The sequence below is a fragment of the Macaca nemestrina genome, chromosome 10 (assembly GCF_043159975.1).
Source record: "Macaca nemestrina isolate mMacNem1 chromosome 10, mMacNem.hap1, whole genome shotgun sequence".
NCBI lineage: Eukaryota > Metazoa > Chordata > Mammalia > Primates > Cercopithecidae > Macaca > Macaca nemestrina.
Genome location: NC_092134.1, coordinates 20,427,899 through 20,448,946, shown reverse-complemented (window position 1 = coordinate 20,448,946; position 21,048 = coordinate 20,427,899). Strand labels below are relative to the sequence as shown.

The 21,048-nt window shown below is 47.2% G+C and overlaps 1 protein-coding gene across 7 annotated transcripts in view; it reads left to right on the top strand.

Annotated features, from left to right (window-relative positions):
• Positions 1-21,048, top strand: part of LOC105493384 (rabphilin 3A) — a 334,145-nt gene that overhangs the window by 215,808 nt on the left and 97,289 nt on the right. For 3 of the 7 annotated variants that reach the window (XM_071071032.1, XM_071071031.1, XM_071071030.1), the window contains one exon: positions 1,468-1,588. The exons of 1 other annotated variant lie outside the window; for it this stretch is intronic. The gene's annotated coding sequence lies outside the window, so the exon portion shown is untranslated. Of the gene's footprint in view, positions 1-801; positions 908-930; positions 1,338-1,467; positions 1,589-21,048 lie in introns of those variants that run through there. 3 more of the 7 variants (XM_071071034.1, XM_011760971.2, XM_011760973.3) reach the window with 2 other exon arrangements.

Here is a 21,048-nt window from a genome sequence, read left to right as displayed (position 1 = left end):
ATAGCGATTTCATTTCAGAAAGCCAGTCTGGATCTTTCAGGGAAGGGTCTTTGGCCAAGGCTCAATGGTCTGATTTAGACTTAAAATTTCCCTTCATTCCACTCAAACCACATGCTGAAGGGTGAGGTTGGCCCATGCCATCCTAGGTGGGCTGTCAATTCCTTTATTGCTCTGTCCAAACATTTGTGTTGTAGGACAGGTTATGGATCATGAAATCATGGTGGTTCACAGCTTGAGTATTCTTATTGTTGCATTTTAACCTCTTGCTTCCTATCTTTAGGAAAAATGAGGTCATTATACTATCATTTTTACAGATGGGACTTGGAAACATTAAATGACTTTTCTAGGGTTGTAAGGGGGCTGTATCTGGCTTCCAGAAGATTGTCAAGTGCTTATTCAACTAAGCCATCCTGCCCCTTAGAAATTTCCGTTTCTTACGCCTGAGCTTTTCTGCCCCGAATTCTGAGAAACTCCAGGTACAGGTCAGAAATCTGCAGCAATGGGGGTGAGGACAGGTCAGCTGGGCAAAATTTTGAGGGGAAAAACCACTTAGGGAGCCCCGTACACTGGGGCCAAACTCTTGTCTGAGCAGAGAGGAGCAATGCAGGACTGGGGGCGTGTGGGAGACAGGGGCTGCGAAGTTATAGCTCCTTTGCTCTGAGAATGAGCGACGGTATTAGAACAAGTGTGTGGTAGGTAAGCTGTCACCGACTAGACTGTGTGATGTCGAGAAGTCCCGTCCCCCACCCCTCCGGACTCCCCCTTCTCTGCTCTAACCATCCAATTACTTAACTTCTCTGCCTAGGGGTTCGCTTCCCGCCCATCTCGTCCTCCACCGCATCTTAGCGCTGTCCGTGGTGCTGACCGCCAATCCCCTGGTTGCCGTTTCGACCAGCTGGGATCTCTGGTGCGCCCAACCTCCCCTCCCGGCCTCCCACCTTTCTTTCTCCAGGCACCGCACACATAAATCACGGGTGGGAGGCAGGCTTGGTTCCCGCTCGGTTCCCCCTGCACTGGGAAGCTGCCGCCCCGGTTGCCTTGCTCACACAGGGCTTTGCAGTAGTGGTGGCAGCCGCGGCAGAAACCGGCTCTGGGGAAGCAATTGATTCGTCTACTGCCAGCAGCCCGGAGTTGCCTACGCGGACTGGAAAGGAAGGCAGAAGGGAAAGAGAGAAAGAGAGAGAGAGAGAGAGAGAGAGAGAGAGAGAGAGAGAGAGAGAGAGAGAGAGGCGTACAGAGCGAAAACCTTCATCCATGTGGAGGACAGTCTGAGGGAGCCACTGTCCCTTGTCCACTGACTCACTGGCTGGTCCGAGTTTTCTCCGCTTCTGGCAGTGGTATTTCTTTTTGTCTTGGTCCTGCATGATTTAGGGGTAGTTGATGTGTCTGTGTGTCTGCGTGTGTGCACTGGTGCTTTGATTTTATTTTGGGAAGAGTAGGAGACTCAAATGAACAATTTTCTTTCAGGCACCTCCGCTGAGCTTTTGAACCAAGTCATTGGGACTTAGCATCTTCCTACCCGGCAGGGAAGGGAGGAGTTGGCAAGAATTTGGTTCACCCTTTCCCCCTGCAATCCTCCCGCGTCGCGGTAAGTGATATTCTCCTTGGTTGTGCAGATGGGCTAGGGGTATTAGAATCCCAATTGTGATGTGTGTGCATGAGCTGGTGGGGTAAAGGGTAGTTGGGAGGAGAAGGGTATCGAGGAACGACTATGCTTATTTGCCTACATTCTGCAGTGTTTTATCACCTAAGCGGCATCCCAAAGCCAAATGAGATTTTGGCTTAGTGCCCAGGGAGGGGGTAAAATGTGCTCATGTTGTAGGCAATGCGATCAAGATTGTGGCTTCTGCCCAGTTTGCCCTCTCCTTTGCAGCAGAACCTGGTGAAAGTAGCCGGCAGTTCTCTGAAAGAGTTAACCCTTTGTGGGGGTGGCTAGTCTGGCATGGAGGAACTCTGGGTATTCTGACTTAGCAAGTGAGTGCTTATCCCTGGAGGGGAGGGGGTCACCTGAGACTGGAAGGGTAACTCTTGCCTGAGCACACTGGGTAAGATTTGCACAGGACAGAGCTTAGATTGTACCCAATTCCAGGAAGAGCTGAATAATTTAATTGTGATGGTTTTTGCGAGGTTGGCTGTTCCTGCTTTCCTGAGATGGGAGACGTGGGAGCCAGGAAAGGGCCACACTCTGCTTAGGATGAGTGGTCAGACTGGCCAGAAGGGAGCAGCCACTGCCTGCAGAGGAGATGATGTTTTATTTTCACAGGTGGCGTAACCTGTAAGTGATTGTATGGGGAAGCATCCTGGCACTAGCTTGGGAGATTCTATCCTTGAGTTCGTCTCACAAGGAAGGAGGGGAAAAAAGCTTGTTCAAATTCTGGGGAAAGATTCCAGGTTCCAGCTTCAGTTTTGTTCCAGGGTAGACCATCCCCCTGCACTAGTTTCTTTTTCCAAGATCCTGATGGGGAAAGGCTGCACCAACCTGTTAGTGAGTGGGAAGTGGAAGTACCTTGAAACTGAATCCAAAAGCTCACATTTAATTTTGAAATGCCTTTGATGCTAATCTGTGACCCATCAAAAGGGGATTGCACCTTGCTTTCTGCTTTGATTACATCTACTTTTCTGGAAATGAATGCCCTTATTTTCAGCATCTTTGCTATTATCTCAGGGGCCAACTCAGTGTTCTGCACCCCCAAGGATTTCCTTTTTAGATTCTTGCTCTTGGAGGTGGGAGGAATAAAACAACAGTCAGAGATTGGCAAGCCTGAAATATAAGCAGGGTTCACTCACTCCTTTTTTCTCTAGCCCCATAGCCAAGAAGAGATGCTGAATTCCCAGAGCATGTGCCTGCTCAGGCAGGACATATGAGGCAGAAGGGGAGGGTTGTCTGGTGGTTAGTGCCAAAGATTTGGTACTCAAAATCCCTAACTTCTCTTCCTAGTTTCCCTTGCTGGGTGACCTTGAGGAGGAAGTTGCCTTAGATTCCTCACTGGGAAGCCTTGAGTGTGAATAATGAATGTATGGAAATTTTGTTCGAATAAAGAACCACAGATCTGGCTATGGGTGATATTTAAAGTATTGAAATTTGGTACTAATTGATCAGAATGGCTAGGGTCCTGGAATAGGGGATCTTAGGGGAGCCCTGCTGTACTCAGTGTTAATCTTTTAATTGCTAGATTATGGAGAGGTTTGGGGGATCTTACGGGGCTGTCAAGAGAGCCACGGAGGCCTCAGGGGAGCCTCCCCATTTAATTTTAATATTTTCATATTTTTATTTTATTTTAATGTTTTAATACTTTTAACAACTGGTTTAGTCAATCGGTACACGCCAGCCCAGCTGGGATAGCTAAGACTTGGGTGCCCAGATGTGGACACTTCCCAAATATCTCTCCACTGCCTCACTTCCTTAGGGTTGGCCAAGATCCAAGAGGCCGCCCTCCCTCCTCCCCCGTCACATTTGAAGTGGTGCATTGTTGTGCACCAGGGAGAGGGAAACAGAAGCTTCTGGAAAGAGCTTTGGACTTGGGTCAGGAAACCTGGGTTCCAGTCCCAGCTGTCTCCCCTTTCTGGGCCTTGGTTTCCCCGTCTATGCCATGGGGCAGTCTGTCTGGGTGGCCCTAAGTCCCCTTCCAGTTCTGGGGTTCTCTGACTCTGAGATAGGTATGTGTGTGAGTGTGAGTGACTGCACACGCCCACATTTCTAGGAACGGTTAGCACTGTGCTTGAGAATTTATCCTGTGTCGGGGAGAGGCTCTGTTTGGGGTGAATGGGGATAGGGGAGTCTCTTGTGAGAACTTTGCCAGATTTCTAGAATCCTGAGCTCAGCTGGAAAGGGGTCTGCTTTATTTATGGCCTCAGGGGCACAGAGATGTAGATTTTGCAGCACTTGAAGGCTCCATAGAGACTCTTCTCAGGAGTAGCAGCAAGGACCCCTTGGAGAACCTCTGCTCTGAAAAGATGCATATACACACAACACACAGCATCGGGGGTTGGTGGATCCTCTGTAATGCCCATGTGAGCAGCCTCCCAAGTTCAGAACCTCTGATTTAGTTTGACCCTTTCCGGGGGGCCAAGAGAAGAAAAACAATTTGCCTAAGACCACACAGTAAGTTATGGCAGCAGCATATAAACCCACCATTATGAAGACCAAGGCATCATCCCCTCACTCCTGGCTCCAGCAGTCCCTACTCCCCCCATCCAGCCTGAGGCACAGAGGAAGGATGTTCAGCAGTGTCTCTCCAGCCCGTGCTGGTAATCAGGAAGCTTAGCCATGGAGATAAATGTGGACATTTCCTTTCTGGTTGACAGGAGAGAGGCAGCAGCCAGAGATTCTGTGATTCCACAGTGGTAGCCTGGAAAGTCAGTTCCCCCAGCTCACTCTGCCTTTCTCCTTCTTACTGCCCTGTACAGACACTGACTGCTTTGTCTGAAGATGTGCATTCGGTTGGGGTGGCTGCTGTTGGGCTTTCCTTGTAGGATGTGATATGATGCTCTAACTCTTTCCCTCTCTGTGAATGGGTCCTACAGAGTTTATGGCTTTCCAATAAAAACCACCATGACACATGGACCTGTCTTCTGCCCTTCACCCTCATTCAGTGGGGAGCTGATTGTAATTGCAGATAAGTCAGGAATTGAAGTGAAGGCAATGAGAAGAAAACAGTGTGGTTTATTTCTGTTAAGAGCTGTGGCCATAATCTGGGATAAAAATAATTCTGGGACCCAGTCATGGTGGGCTGAAGCTGATGATTTTAAATAATTCAGCTGCCACCCAGGATGGAGAGCCTTGATGTGCTGACAGAGTGAAGGAGGCACTGCAGAAATAGCCCCTCCTTTCTGTGCCTCACACCTGTCCGCCTCCTTAACCAGCCATGGGCTACAGTGTGGGCTCTGGGGGCAGTCAGATCTTATTTCTAATTTTGACTCTGACATTTCCTTGCTGTGTAATTTCAGGCAAGGCCCTCAACCTCTCTGAGCCTCAGTTGCTTCAGTTAGGTTTATTGGGGTAGCATGATATAGGGATTAAGAGGATGGGCTCTGGAAATAAATTTCCTAGGCTTAGAACCTGGTCCTAGCACTTTCTGATTGTGTCACTTCACCTCTCTGGACCTCAATTTCCCCATCTACAAAATGGGAATAAGAATGCAGTTGTGAGAATTTTAAGAGTTCATGATCACTTTATACTGAGCCTGGCAAGGAGTAAATGTCCAACAAATGTTCGTAATAGGGGCGATGTTGGTGATGGTAACAGCAAAATCACCCCTGACCAAAACAAGAGCAGGGTGAGGTAAAGGAAGGTGAGTTCTTTGGGCTAGTTGTGTAGCTGTGTGACTCACAAGAGGGAGGACAAAGCTTGGAGACAGGAGCTGCCAGCTCCTCTTGTTCCCCACTGCAGTTCCCCAGTTGGTGGAGGTCCCCAGAACTCAGTTTCTTCTTCTGTGAAATGAGCATAATGACTCCCTCTCTGGCTTGTGAGGCTCTAAACAACTAACAGGAGAGTCATGAGCCTGGGGGTTAGGCCCCAGAGAAGAGTTCTAGCAGAAGAAGCCCTGTTGACCACTCAGTCTTTTGTTCCTTCAAGTCCCTGGGAGGTTTTTGCTGAATCATCCCAGGCTCTAAGCTCTGAGCAATGTATTTTCTCTAGGAAACCTGAGCCTTCCTTCCCTTCCCTGGGAAGTGCTTTTCCTGCTACAGCGCTTCTTTGTAGGAGTCCTCAGGTGCTACAGGGTGAGATCCTTAAGGGCCAAGGCTGTGCTGTCTTCATTTTTTGGTGTCCGGGTCAACACACAGCAGGTGCTCAGCAATGACTTACTGAGTGAATGAATGAATGAATGAATGAAGCTCAATTGATTTACTAGTAAACATGTCAGTTTGGGGCCTGTGGTCCAGCCAGAGGCCTGCACACAGTAGGTACTCAGTTAGTGTTTGTTGATTATGATGAGTCATTGGTGAAAGGTTTGAAAGGACTTGGCTCCTGTCTCAGATTTGCTACAGGGAAAGGACAGGCCTCTCTCTCTTCCTGCCAGAGCACCCATTGCTATTTATCATGCATTGCACATTTATTGACTACCTACAGTATGCCTGGCACCATTATGGGCATTGGGAATAAAATGGCAATAAAGACACAATCCTGGCCAGGTGGGGTGGTTCATGCCTGTAATTCCAGCCCTTTGGGAGGCCAAGGTGGGTGGGTTACTTGAGGTCAGCAGTTCAAGACCAGCCTGGTCAACATGGTAAAACCTGATCTCTACTAAAAATACAAAAATTAGCTGGGTGTGGTGGTGTGTGCCTGTAACCCCAGCTATTTGGGTGGCTGAGGCAGGAGAATCACTTGAACCTGGGAGATAGATGTTGCCGTGAGTCGAGATCACACCACTGCACTCCAGCCTGGGGCAAGACTCTGTCTCAAAAAAAAAGACACGATCCCTTTTGGGGCTTAGATAAAGTAAGTGCCTACCTACATAATGTGATCTTTTGGCGGGAGGGTGTGGTACAAAGAGGGCTCCCTGAGTCACCTGAAGACATTCAGTTCACTGATACCTGAAATTTCCATCATTCAAATTTTATTCTTTTTCTTAAGGCTCTGCTCTTGGTTAAAGAGCAGGTGCTTTGGAGTAAGTTAATGCATCCAGCCTTATTAGTGATTTACACTTTAATGAGAAACTATAAGAGCCTTTCCTAAAAGTGAAGCAGGCTTGGTTTCTTGGAGCAGGGGGAGGGGGCTGCATTACTAGACTTGCAGGCAAAAGAGGGGCAAAGGACAGAGAAAGGGGGATGTTACTGGATTTACATTCTGTTGGGGGGTAAAAAGCTCTTGATGCCCGGGGTCACCTGATTAGCCTGAATCAGGTGGTCCATCTAACTCAGTGGTTCTCAGTGTGGTTCTCCCCACCCTGAAGCAGTATCAGCATCACCTGGGAACTTGTTAGGAGGGCAAATTCTTGGGTTCCATCCAGGCTTGCTGCACCAGAAACTCTGAGTGGAGGGCTCCCACTGCTGTAAGTGAAGGCATTTTTTTAAAAATGCAAAATACTTTTACAGGTGTTAACTATAACAGTTCTAAGTATGTTGTAAGCTTCTAACATTTTGCCAAGCTGCCCCCATCATCCCCCAAGGGGCTGAGCAGGGTAAGAGCAGGCCCATTGCCTCCTGTACATACCATTTCCTTTCTGCTACTGAATCCCACAGGAGCACAACCTGGATCTAGCATGTTGGTCCCATTCCCTACTAACCTCAGACAATTCCAAGGAGTCACTTTTTGCTAGGCAGGACCCCAGAACTCAGTTTCTCAGGTAGGTTTGTGGCAAGGCCTTCGTAATCAGCTCTCCAACCAGGCCATGTCTTTGGGATTTGCAGGCAGTGGCTTTGAGAGGGAACAAAGATTTTTGTTTTTTTTTGAGATAGGATCTTGCTCTGTCACCCAGGCTGGAGTGCAGTGGCATAATGATCATAGCTTACTACAGCCTTGAACTCCTGGGCTCAAGCAATCCTCTTGTCCCAGTCTCCCAAGTAGCTGGAACTACAGGCATGACCATGCTGGGCTAATTGTTTAACTTTTTTGTTAAATGGAGGTCTCCCTGTGTTGCCCAGGCTGGTCTCAAACTCCTTGATATCCTCCTGCCTCGGCCTCCCAAATTGCTGGGATTCCAGCCATGAGCCACTGCACCCAGCCAAAAGTGATTCTTCTTAGCCCAACTCTGCTCCCCATTTGGGCCAGGAAAAGAGGGGAGGCAGCAGTGCTGAGGGCCCAGGCTGCTGTATGCAATGTCACTGTGGTTTCCTCGAAGTAATTGTCTTGCTGTCATTGGTTTTAATGATATAACACATGCTTAAATCTCATTGTAACGGAGCCCTGTCAGACTCTGGTTTAGTAATCCATCCAGTGAGCAAGATAACATGCCTCAGGAAGCTGGGTTTTTTACCACCCCCTGCAATTAATCAACAAGAGGAAACTCATCTGACAGCATCATAATGATGTTTGGTTCGTGAGGGAGTTATTTAGAGAGCGAGGGGGGAAATATCTTCTCATCTCTCAATATAATCTGAGTGAGTTCATTCAGCTGCCTTTTTCTTTTTCCTCTCTTTCTTTTCCTTGTCTTCCTCTTTAATGCACCTACACAATGACGAGTGGTGACTTGTGAATGGAAGCAGTTTTCAGCAGAGAACATATTATGTAAGCAGGTTTTGGTGCCAGCCATTGATGGTAGGGTGGTGTTCTGAGGCTGCGGAGAAGAGAGATGGTTTCTCGAAGTTTGTTGGAAGGCTTTTCATGCAAGGTGCTGCCAAACAGCATCTGTGTGGTCCGCTCCATTGCACATCTTCCTCCCTGCCCCCTTTCCCCTTTCCCTCTCTGCCTGCCTATGTTTTTCGTCTGTCACTGTGGTGCTAAGTTCCTAAGTCTCTGTCTTTATCTCTCCCACTCTCTATCCTTTTCCCTGCCCCTGTCTCCTTACTTTTCCCACCCTTTAAATAATTCCCTGCTTTCTCCTTGCAGTCTCTCTTTTCTCACCGTCTTTCCCTCTCTCCCTTTCCCTCTCCTCTGCCCCTGGCCTCTCCTCCTTTTCTTTTTTTTCTCTCTCTCTCTCCATCTTCCTCCTCTCCTAACTCCTCTGCCTTCCTCGTCCCATCTTTAAGACACACAGAAATTACTTGTCAAGGGAATGCGTTTGTGAATTCCTGAGACTCCAGGTGATGAGGGCTCCAAGTAGGGTCACCAACCGTTCAGCTTTGCCTGGAGCTGAAGGGGGTTCTGGGATATAGGACGTTGTGTTAAAACTGAGAGGCAGACCAGGCACAATGGCCTGCACTTGTAATCCCTGCTCTCTGGGAAGCCAGGGCAGGAAGATCGCTTGAAGCCAGGAGTTTGAGACCAGCCTGGGCAACATGTGAGACTTCTGTCTCTACAAAAAAGTTAAACAATTAGCTGGGCATGGTGGCACACGCCTGTAGTCCTAGCTACTTGGGAGGCTGAGATAGGAGGATCACTTGAGCCCAGGAGGCTGAGGCTGCGGTGAGCTGTGGTTGTGCCACTGTACTACAGCCTGGGTGACAGAGTGAGACCCTGTGTCTAAAACAAAACAAACCAACAACAAAAAAGAATGGAGAGAGGCCTGGGCAAACTGTGTGATGAGTTGGTCATCTTACCTCCAAGCCAAATGCTTGGAGTTTTGTAGAATTTTCAGAAGGTCAAAGATTCAGCTTTCTGGGTGAGTTGCCTGCCTTCCTGCTCTGGTGGCACACAGTGGTTCTGAAGCCCTCTTAGGCTTGGCATTCTCTGCGTGGCTCTGGCATGGACTATCTAGACACACAAAGGCCTGTCCCTCAGAGCTCAGAGGTCAATCAAGGGCAGGAGACTTACTCCTTTCACCTTACCTAACCCCTGTCCCTGACAAGACTGACCACCCAGCTAGTTATTCGCTCATTGGTCACCTGGGGGATATCGGGTAGAGACTGCAGATGGTTCAATGCCCGAGCTTCTCAAACTTGAACCTGCATCAGAACCCCTTGCAGGAGTTGTTAAAACACAGAGTTTCTGATTCAGTGGGACTAGGATGGAGGCCAAGAATTTGCACACCAAATGAGTTCCCAGGCAGTGTTGATGCTGCTGGCCCGGGGACCACACTTTGAGAACACCTGCTCTCTGCAGACTCATTCCCCCATTCCCTCCTTTCCAGACAAGTCTTGTACACTGTTCTAGGCACTGCAGACTCAGCAGCGAGGGAGCCAGAGTTCCCTGCCCCCTGGAGCCGACAGCCCAGTGGGTGGCAAAACCAATAAACAAGTAAACGCATAAACAAGAAAACTCCAGACCACGTGAAGTGCCAAGAAGGAAGGAGATAGGAAGACTCGATGGAGAATGACAAGTGATGGGTTGGGAGACAGAGGGGCGAGACTAATTTATAAAAAGGGCAGCCAGCAGAGGCTGAGTTTCTAGGAGTAAACAGCCATGCACAGAGGGTGAAGGGAGGATGAGCCCCACCTGGGAGGTGGGGGCAGTAAGTGCAAAAGCAGAGACAACCGTGTTGTCCACGAAGGACAGACAGATGGCTGGTGTGAGTGGGGTGAGGGTCACATGGCAGGGACAAAGGGAGACAGGGCCCTGGTTAGGCAGGACCTCCCAGGAGTCTGGGTCTGATTTTATTTTGCAGGGATGGTTTTATGCCAGAGTGATGTGACCTAATTTACAATGTTGGTAATGATTGCTTTGGTCTCTGAGTGGAGAAGGGAGCAGGGGAGATGGGGTGGAAGCCAGGGGACCAGTGAGGGGAGCTGTGATGGGGCAGGGACCAGGTGGTGGCAGATATGAAGGTGGCGACATTTGGGGTGAATTCTGCTCGAGTGCAGACAGGCTTTACTGATGGATCAGACTTAAGGGGAGAAGGCCAGAGGAATCAGGGTCCACTCCAGTGGGACGGGACCTATTCCTGGCAATGGTGCAGCGCTTGTGATCCTAGGGACATGGAGAGGGGCCTTGGCTGTAACCAAGGGCCAATGGCTTACGAGGCAAGGCCTCAGTAGTGTGTGCAGAGTCAAGGCCTTTCGGGGAGCTCCGCAAATGCCCATTCCCTGCTGGCTAAAATGCACAGTTCCCTTCTCCCCAGAAGAAAAAGCAGCAGCTTGGGTTTCTTTGTTTTTTTGTTTTTTTTTTTTTCTCTCTCTCCCTTGAGTAGTGGCTGGATTAATCTATCAGCATGAAGCAGGATATTGTAACTTGGCGAAGGCGATGACACCCCGTGAAGTGGCAAGCTGGGGTGTCTGGCCAAGCCTTTCTCTAGGGACTGTGGGAAAGGCTGCTGGATGTGATGGAAGACATGAGCTTCTGGTGTCTGCAGCTTCCTCTCTGATCATTAGAGACCTACCTGTTGTTCCTGGAGTTAGCTAGGCCCATTCAGAAAAGAACCAGCCAGACTGGGCTTGCACCTAAGGACGAAAGCAGGAGAAACCAGCATTTGGAGCAGGAGCTGGGCCCTTGGCGGGGAAGGAGACTCTTCACACAGAGCAAGCAGTAGGCTTGCCTTTCAGATAGAACCTGCCGCTGTTTCTGTAGATTTTCTTTCTTCCTTTTTCTTTTCCTTGGAGGGGTTTATCTGACCGGGAAGGCCTATGTAGCCAGCCTTGGCCAACTTCTGCAGAGGGGTCAAGTCATGTCTTCTCATCTGAAGAATGGATAAGTGCTTCGAGGAAAGCTCCCGAGGAAGAAATAAGTGGTGTACACTCGTGTGGGTGACCCGGAGGGGGACTGTGCTTTTGATTATAATGAGAGGGGAACTGGCCTCATTTGTAGCCTCTCTGTTATTCACAGAGGACTCTTGTGCTTCGTAGATTAGAAGAATCTTTGTTAGGGTGTGAGATGATGAGAGTTGAGTAATTTTTTCCTTCCTGGTACACAGCCATCATTGATCCTTGCCCATCTCTTCCTCCGTTTTTCATTATTTATTCTCTTTGCCTCATACCCCATTCCTCTCCATTCATAGACAGCCCTATTCTACTCTGCTTATGCGTATTTCTTTTGCTTGTATATGTCCCTTCAAAACACGTATTTTTATAGCTCTCATAAGTTCTCACTTCTTTTCCACTCAGCAGTATGTCTTTAAGATCCATCCATGTTGCAAGGTGGGCATCTAATCTTTTGCTTCTAATTGTTGCTTTTCTCCAAGGCATCAATCCCCCAGTTTGTTCTCCATTTTTCTTATATGAGTTTCCCTCCAGCAACCCAGAGTATTTCTGAAAATTTTTTTCCCTGCACTGGCCAGCTGGGATTCTTTCAGGACAGGAAGACTCATTTTAATAGAGATTTAATGATCGTTTGGGCAACACAGGTGGACGCTTTACTCTTTCACTTTGATTCTTTGCCTAACAAATGCTGAGTGTCCTCATGACATCAGACACCACGCATGCGTAGAGGGAGGCAGGAGAGAGCAGCCGGTTCTGGAGCTGGGTGGATGTGGGTTCGAATCCTGCCTCTGCTACCCACTGGCTGTGTGACCTTTGCCAAAGTGACTTAGTCTCTGGAGCCTCGGTTTCTTCTTCTGTAAGATGAGGGATAACGCTAGTATTCATTTTATAAACCTGCTTGAGAGTGAAATAAGATGATGGCTAATGTGCTTTGTGTGATGAAACTTTTTTAAAACAGTCTCCTGGGAGGTTAGGTAAATAGATATTTTTATCCCTTCCAAGTGCGGCCGGGTCTGCCTGCTGTGCTGTGTGTGTATGTGTGTGAGTGTGTGTATGTGGTACTGTGAACATGGGGGTATGGTGTGAGCATGTGTGTGTGACTGGTGTGTGTGGGAATGTGCGAGTGCACATGTGTGTGTTCGGGAGTGGTCCCTGGCTCAGGCTGAGATGTTGCCCCCACCCCCCCTTAAATGGCTACTTCCCACTCTGTGTGGAGAGACCCTGCTCCCATCTGGGGTAGCCACACTGGCTCCTCACCACCTCTGTCTACTCCCCAGGGCCTCTGCCCTCTCCACAGGGCCTCTGTCCTCTCCACAGGGCCTCTGCCCTCTCCACATGGCCTCTGTCCTCTCCACAGGGCCTCTGTCCTCTCCTCAGGGCCTCTGTCCTCTCCCCAGAGCCTGGGTTTCCTCATGTAATGCCAACGTTGCCTCTGGGAATAGATTGGTGAAAGCAGAAAGGCTCATTTTGTCCTGAACATGCTCAGAGGGTAAAATGCTACAGCGGCTGGAAGTGGGAGTCCTTGAGTGGCCAGAGAGGCCCCCAGAAGCTATCCAAAGCCTGGGATTGAGAAGACTCCAGGTCGGAAAATTCTTCCTCTGGTTGTCATGGCAGCAGGTCTGGATGGGAGCCTTTGTCCCAACTGGTCACTATGGGGTGGTCATTTCTGGTTGACACCAACTGTGAGGGCAGCCCCAGGTCACCAACTGACGCCCAGAGGGGCTCCTGACCTGCTTCCAGCATTACATCACCCTATTGCTAGAAAGGGCACTGAGTTAAGAGTCTATCCATTTGGGCACAAGTTCCAGATGTGTCTGATAATTCATCCTTTCCTTCTCTCCCAGATAGAGAGGGAGAGAATGAATTATCAGGGAGAGCATGAATTAAGGCCCATGGATGTCCATATGCTTCTTCATGGAGTCACAGAGCACTGTGTGTGGACTGCCGTGCCCTTTGGGGTACATGACTGACCTCCTTTAGTCCTCAAGAAGCCTTGGGAAGGAGACATTATTATTATTATTATTACTACAATTTTTCAGACAAGGACACAGGCAATAGAAGATAAGGAAACCTCAGTACCCCCAATTTACACTGTCTACTTACTATTTGCAATTGTGAAGATAAAGCAACTTAAAAGTGCTTTTTAAAAAGTAAATAATAAAGCTCTACAGAAGTCGATTCTCTGGTCTTTAGTTCCTTCCAGCTTGGATCCAATGCATGGATATCATTCCAGTAAAGGATTGGGCACACTGGCCAGGAAGAGGCAGTATGCGCAGTCCTTAGAAGCACAGCTGCTGTCCCCAGACCACCTGGATTGGAATTCCAGCTGTGATACTTGCTATCCTGTGATCCTGGGCAAGTTACTTGGCCTCTCTGGCCTCCGTTTACTCATCTGAAAGATGGGAATAATAATGGTACCTCCCTCATAGAGTGGCTGTGAGAATTCCATGAGTTAATACAACATGAAGCACTCAGACACTGCTGGATACATGGCAAGTTGTTTGTTATTGTATAGGACTTGAATTTTTTTTTAAACATTACTTTTAGATTCAGTTTTTTTTTTTTTCACAATAACTTTTTGAAGAGGAGAGTTGGAATTACTTCCTCCATTACAGATGAAGGAACTGTGCCCCATAGAGGCAAACCAATTTCCCAAGATCACAAGATTAGTTAGGAACAAAAACCAGGTTCAGTCGTCAGGGATGACAGTGGCCAAGCCATAAAGCTCCAAAGCATAGCGGATCCACCGGGCCAACCACAGTCACAGGCTGGAAAAAAAAACCAGACAGTGAATTTGGTGGTCTCAGGATCCTTCCCAGTGGATCCCATCTGGTGGGGCTGTGAGCACTTCCAGGTGGGTGCAAGTGGTCACTGCACCTGCTCCAAGCCACAGACCACCCAACAGTGCTTGCTTCCCAGAGGGTGGAAAGTTGAAACCACACCCCTGTATGAGCCATCAGCAAACCGTTGGGCTCTCTGTTCTTTAGCCCCATCCATTGGTTGGTTGAAGCCTGGGATGCATGTGTGCATCAGGCACGTGTGGCCCTCGTGACAGCTGGCTGCCTGGTGATACACCACAACAGTTAGGACCTCAGCACGGAAAGCCAGGCTCCCTGCGCCCAAGTCTCCACTTCACCCCTTCCTAGCTGTGCAGACTTGATTGATTACCACAGCCCCCTGTACTTAAGTTTCTTCCAGCTGCAGAGTGGGGATGCTGTTAATAACAGCAGATATCTCCTAGGGTTCTTGTGAAGATCAAATGGGTTCCTACATATGGACCTCTTAGGACACTCTCATTGTCATCATTACTTCATGGCAGCCAATACAAACTCTTTCTTTCGTCTTTGGATTTTCCTAATTCAGGAAGGCTCCTGAAGTTTCTTTGCTTACGCTGGTGGTTTCCAAACTCAGATCTGGCCTGTGACAAAGTTTCCACTGACCCTGGCGAAAGGAGAAGAACTAGGCATTTATAGGTGGGCAAAATATTGCCGATCGGGTTTTCCTAGGAAAAAAACCAAACAAACCTTTGTCCTGACATTATCTCTTTTCTGCTCATTTAACGTTAAAATATATTTTTAAAAAACAAAACATTGGCAATGTATGGTAGCATTTTTTTAACAAAAGATTGGTGCCCCTTTTTTGTAAATAAAAACAACAACAGTGCAAGTGGACAGCCCTAAATTTGGAAGAAAATTTTACTCATCTAAGAAATTCAAATGTCTGGGTGCTATTTTTGTCCAATCACAAACCTTAGTGGTTATAACATTTTAGTGTGTGTATGAATCTCCTGGGGTATTTTTTTTTTAATGCAGATGCTCAAGACCTATCCCTAGAAATTCTGATTCAGAAGGTTTAGGGTCACACCAGGAATCTGCAGTGTAAAAAGTTTCCGGAGTGATTCAGGAATGATTCATGGGTCATTCTGGGAGGAGGATGAATCCTCTTTTTCACTGCCTGGGAAATGGGCTTGAGTTTCTCCAGTGAGAGGACTCTGCACCCGTAGAGGTGCCCTGTGCATTGTCAGAAAGGGCCAGTTAGCTAGGTCATCCTTCCTGATTTGACTTACGCCTGAGTCCCATCACTCTTAATTGTTTTGCCTTCTGGAGCCCAACTGAAGAAATAATATTCCTAAGACAGAGTTTGCTCGTTGAGACCCAAATGCACGTTAGAGGGCAGTTGTGTGAGGTTAAAAGTACATGTTCATTTTTTTAAAAAGAAGATAATTCGGAAGTGAATGTCTAGTCTCTGAATTGCTAGGTGGGACCTCCCTCAACCTACATACAATTATTCATCTATTCATTTGATAAACATTTATTGACCATCTACTAGCATGTAAATCACAGCCCCAAATATAACCTACAATGTTCATATTTTCCCAAGAAAATGATGAATCTGTCTCTCCCTCCAAAAAATTTTCTGCTCAACTTGAATAAATAACCCATTAGGGATGTAAGTGGACTTGTCAAATGTCTATTAGTATTTGATTCGTTAATTGTCTTGTACTCACATACTTAGAACCACATGGTTATATAAAATAAGCAATTCATCCACACAACTGTTCTTTCACCACCAATACATATTGAGGAAATAATTAAACCAGGAAAATAAGGAAGGTTTTATAACTTTAGTAAAAGTCACTTACTGCAAATACCTTTTGCTGACAAATAGGAAAGGAAGAGATACCACTTGGAGTTGCATGATAGTTGAAAAAATTGAGAAAGAATTTGCTTAAACTATTTTGTTATTAAAAAGAAAGCAAATTGGGAGGAAAGAGAATGCTTAACAGTGTGAAAAACGTTTGAAGAACCTGGACAGAAAGTGATTTTCATCCTAGTACAGTGGCTCACACCTGTAATCCCAGCACTTTGGGAGGCTGAGGTGGGCAGCTCACTTGAGACCAGGAGTTCGAGACCAGCTTGGCCAACATGGTGAAACTCTGTCTCGACTAAAAATGCAACAATTAGCCAGGCGTAGTGGCAGGTGCCTGTAATCCCAGCTACTCAGGAGGCTGAGGCATTGCTTAAACCCGGGAGGTGGAGGTTGTAGTGAGTCGAGATCACACCACTGCACTCCAGCCTGGGTGACGGAGGGAGACTCCATCTCAAAAATAAAAATAAAAATAAATAAACAAAAAGAAGGAACTGATTTTTTGTTTTCTGAGGAATATTTGGTTGGGGGGAATCCTTCTCTTCTAGTTGGTCGTTTATAGTATGTGATAGGCACTGTGCTCAGTGTTGGGATGTAGTAGGAAACAATTTAGATGTGGTATCTTCCCGTGAGCAGGCAGAAAATGATTAAAATAGCTGTATAATGATAAATGAAGGCAAAGATTCTAAAGAGAGGGGCACAATTCACAAAGAAATTTGACCTAATCTTGGAGGGCTTCCCAGAGGAAGTGATGTTTGACCTGAGATCTGAAGGATGAATAGGAGTTAATTGAGTAAAGAGAGGAGAAAAGAACAGTGTTCTTGGCAGTGGGAGCAATATGTGCAAAGGCCCCGAGGTAGCAGTGCAGGATCTGAAAGAAGGCCAGCATGGTTAGAGTGTGAGATGTGAGGGTGAGATGAGGCGGGTGTGAGATGAGGTGGGTAGTGCCTGCAGGGCCATGCAATCAAGACAAATCAAGCAATTTGTCTTGATTCTGAGAGCAATGGGGTCTCACAAGCAGAAGGGTGACCTGATGTGATTCATATTTTGAAAAGGCCATCCTGCCTGCAGTGCAGGGTTCACACGAAGGCGCAAACTTGGGGAGGCTTGATGAAAACTTCAAACTGGCTCAGAAAGGGCTGCATTTACAGACTGAACCCTCTATCCTCCACTCTTCATAGCACCAACTCCCTGGAAATGAAGAGGACAATAGGACCCCTCTCTACCCAGAGGGAGATTTTGTTCTGCAATCTACCACAGATGTGAGGCCCCTTCCTGAGAAGCAGGGGGCTCAGAGTAGAGGAAGGGGGTAGAAATAATTGCTCATCTAGCTGGGTTCAGGTTCCAGCTCTGCTGCTCTGTGGTCTTGAACGAGTTACTAAATCTCTCTGCATCTCAGTTTCCTCATCTGGGAAATGAAGATAACAATAACAACTACCTTATTGGGTTGTTTTGGGAATTTACCAAGTCAATATATTGTGTTTGCTTGGACCAAGGCTTGGCGCTTTGTAGGTGCTCAGCAAACATTAGTCACTGTTATTTTGATGAGGATGATGAAATCTCTGAGCTTGATGTTCTGGAAAAGGTCCTGTTAATTCTTTCCACCTTCTGTCCACTACCCACCTCTTTCAGATCTTTCTTCAAATGTCGTCTTATTTAAAATTGCACCTCCCTCCCCAGAACTCTACCTCCTCCTTCTCCATTTCCCCCCCGGCACTTGGCACTGTGTACCTGCTATCTACTTTAATTATTTATTTTGTCAATCGCCTATTTCCCCCCACTAGAATGTCAACGCCACCAGAACAGGATAATTTGACTGTTCTATTTACCACTATATCTCCAGTACACTATCACCTAGTGTCTGGCATGGAGTAGGTGCTCAGTAAGTATTTGTTGGATAAATAAACACTAACGATATCAACCTAATGATCTTTGCTCTTATTCAAAACCTTACCCTCTCTCCAGATGACTCTAACTAACCTAATGGGTCATTAAACAGCAACACCAGCAAAGAGGGGGAAAATCCCCAAGCCTTAGAAGGGATGCAGGATGGGCAGGGAAAGTGTGGAGGCTCAGGGGATTTTTGTGATAGAGAAGAGCATGAAGGTCTTTTATGAAACCAGCTCTGCAGCCTGATCTTTCTAACCTGATTAATCACATTAAGCCTTTGTCAATATCAACATTACCTCAGCCCCAGCTGCGGCAGCTGGTGGAGCGGCAGGCTTATTCAATATTTAAGAAGACCTGCATTGCAGGCAAGGGCTTGGGCCGCTGGTGGAAGAGCAAGCAGTAAGTGCTCAGGGGCAGTCTCTTAAGTGGTGGATTATTTTTTAAAAGGAAAGAAACAAGAAAACGGAAAGGCAGCAAGCCCTCAGCCTCCCCTGACTTTCCCCAGTTTCTGGTAGAAGTTGAGCAGCACGCCTGAGTTACTGGCTCTGATTCAGGATAGGACAGCGTTGCTAGAAGAAGGGAAACCATGAACCAGAACATTTAGTCTCCTGGGTTTGACTTTCTAGCATTGCGTAAAGTGGCGGTTCTCAGAATGCGATCCACAGATCAGCAGTACCAGTATTGCCTGGAACTTACTAGAAATGCAAATTCTTGGGCTCTGTTTCAGACCTCCTGAATCAGAAACTCTGGGTCTGGGGAGCGGGTATGAATGTGTGCCTTAAGGAGCCCTCCAGGTGATTCTCATGTGCTTTCAAGTTTGAGGTGCACTGGCTTGAAGGAAGGGTGGGATTGCAGGCAGGTGGCTCTTGGCCCTGGCTGTGCATTATAAACACCTGGGGAACTTTAGAAGCATAGCTATGCCAGGACTCAGCTCTAGAGTTTCTTCTTTAGTTGGTTTGGATGGGGTCCTTGCATTGACATTTTAACCCTGCCTCCAAGGTGATCCTAGGGCAGAACTAGGATGTGACTGTTCACCACCTGCCTGACTTTGGTGCATTATCTTAGCTCACAGATCCTCAATGTTGGCATCTGTATCATGGACCCTAAACCTCCCAAACTAAGGATGGGACTTGCAACAAAATCATAAGGCTTAAAACAAATGCTCTTGTTTTGTGAAACATTTGAGGCTGGTTGTATCCTCTGCCAATGGGAGCTCATGAGAGTTTCCTGGGATATGTCAGTATCTTTTGACCATTCTTGACCATTTCCTTCTGGTGGCCTCTTCTGCCTCTTCTCATCATGGGGATCTGGGGCCACAAGAACCCTCACTATACAAGCATTTTAAAAGAACATTGCGGCTCCTCAGTGTGGAGATGACTGTCCCTGAGAGAGGAGAGGTTGACATGAAGCGCTAAGGGCAGAAAAAAACAAGGGGAAATAGGTACAGATTCAAACCTTATGGGCTATGGTTGGCAATGAGGACTTCACGCTAGCATATTATTACTCCACAATAAGAGTTACCAGTTTTTGAGTATTTGCTATGAGCCAGCACCATGCCAGGAGCTCTGCATGCCTCATTTCATCCCCTTCTTCCACCAGCCCTGGGAAGAGGGTACAATTATAACCAGCATTTTCCAGACAAGGAAAGGGAGGCACAGAGGTTAAGGAACTTGCCGAGTTCCAGGTTAGCAAGGGGCAGAGCCAGGACTAGCTCTGGAGTTAACCACTTTATGTCAAACAGGTCCCTAGGCTCTCTAGGAAAGGTAATTACTAAGGAGAGGCACTAAAAGTATCTCCAGAAACATGGGGTGAAGTGGCTTAGGGCAGAGTTGAACATCACCTTTCCCCGCCTCCTCTTACCTATAAATTCCGACCCTTACCACACTGCCTCCTCCTGCTGGCTTCAGTTCTATATGATAAGAGCTTGGTACTCCATTTCTATGGCGTCGGTATACCCAGAATCCTCAATGAACAAGAGCTACGTGAAAAAGTAAACAGGCCGGCTGGGGACATTTCAGCTTCCTTTCTTGATTCTTCAGACTCCAAACTAAGAAATAAATCTGCAAAGTCTCAGCGCTTCTTTAAGAAGGAAATGGCCGGGCGCGGTGGCTGAAGCCTGTAATCCCAGCACTTTGGGAGGCCGAGACGGGCGGATCACGAGGTCAGGAGTTCGAGACCATCCTGGCTAACACGGTGAAACCCCGTCTCTACTAAAAAATACAAAAAACTAGCCGGGCGAGGTGGCGGGCGCCTGTAGTCCCGGCTACTCGGGAGGCTGAGGCAGGAGAATGGCGTAAAAACCCGGGAGGCAGAGCTTGCAGTGAGCTGAGATCCGGCCACTGCACTCCAGCCTGGGCGACACAGCGAGACTCCGTCTCAAAAAAAAAAAAAAAAAAAAAAAAAAAAAAAAAAAAAAAAGAAGGAAATGACCTTCAAGTTTTCCTTTCTTTCCTCAAGAAAGAGCTGAAAATCGGGGCCGAATGAACTCAGTCCTCACTTGTCCTCAGCTTTGAAAGATGGGAACCCTCCTAAACCCTCAAATGCAGCCCCCATCAGTGACCAATTTTATTGTAGAAACTAAACTGGCAGCCTGGCTGGGGATGAACCACTTGCAACTACCCCTCACTCACCCTTAGCTCGCTGCAGACCTTCCGCTTCTGAGCATGCTCTGCGGATGCGGGAGATTGACAGTACACTTATAAACCCATTTACTGCTCGGCCCTGGTTCGTTATCTGATCAGACTCCAGAAAGGCCGTGTGCTGGATGATCCCTGTGAGTTTTCCGTCCCTGGTAAATCCCCAATCCAATGTGTTCACTCCTGGCAGGTTTCTCTTCTTCCACTTTACCTCCTTCTGCCCCCACAAAAGTGATGGCAGAGGAACTGGGTCGAAATGCACTGTTAGTTTCTTGTGGGAGAAGTTGACCCCAAAACAACCCCTAAGGATGGTATGTTGTATGTTCCTGGCACTTTTCCTCCCAAATTGGCTATTTGCATCAACTATCTTATTATCTGCTCCTTGACTCCACCATATTTGGAAAAATAAAATAGATAACAGCCTAAATTGCTAACATCGGTCCCACTTACTATTCTTCATTGTAAGAGGAAAAGTGAAACTAAAAATGCCTTTTGATTAATCTAGTACTGCATACATTTGTATATTGTATAGTATTATGTATATAATACTTTATACTATGTTATTTGTTTTACATATAATACATTTTTTTGTGTGTACTTATATATGTGTGTGTGTGTATATATGTAGAGGTAAAGAGAGAGAGAGGGAATCTAGAGGTAAAGAGAGAGAGAGGGAATAAATTCCCATTACTCATGATAGTTATGT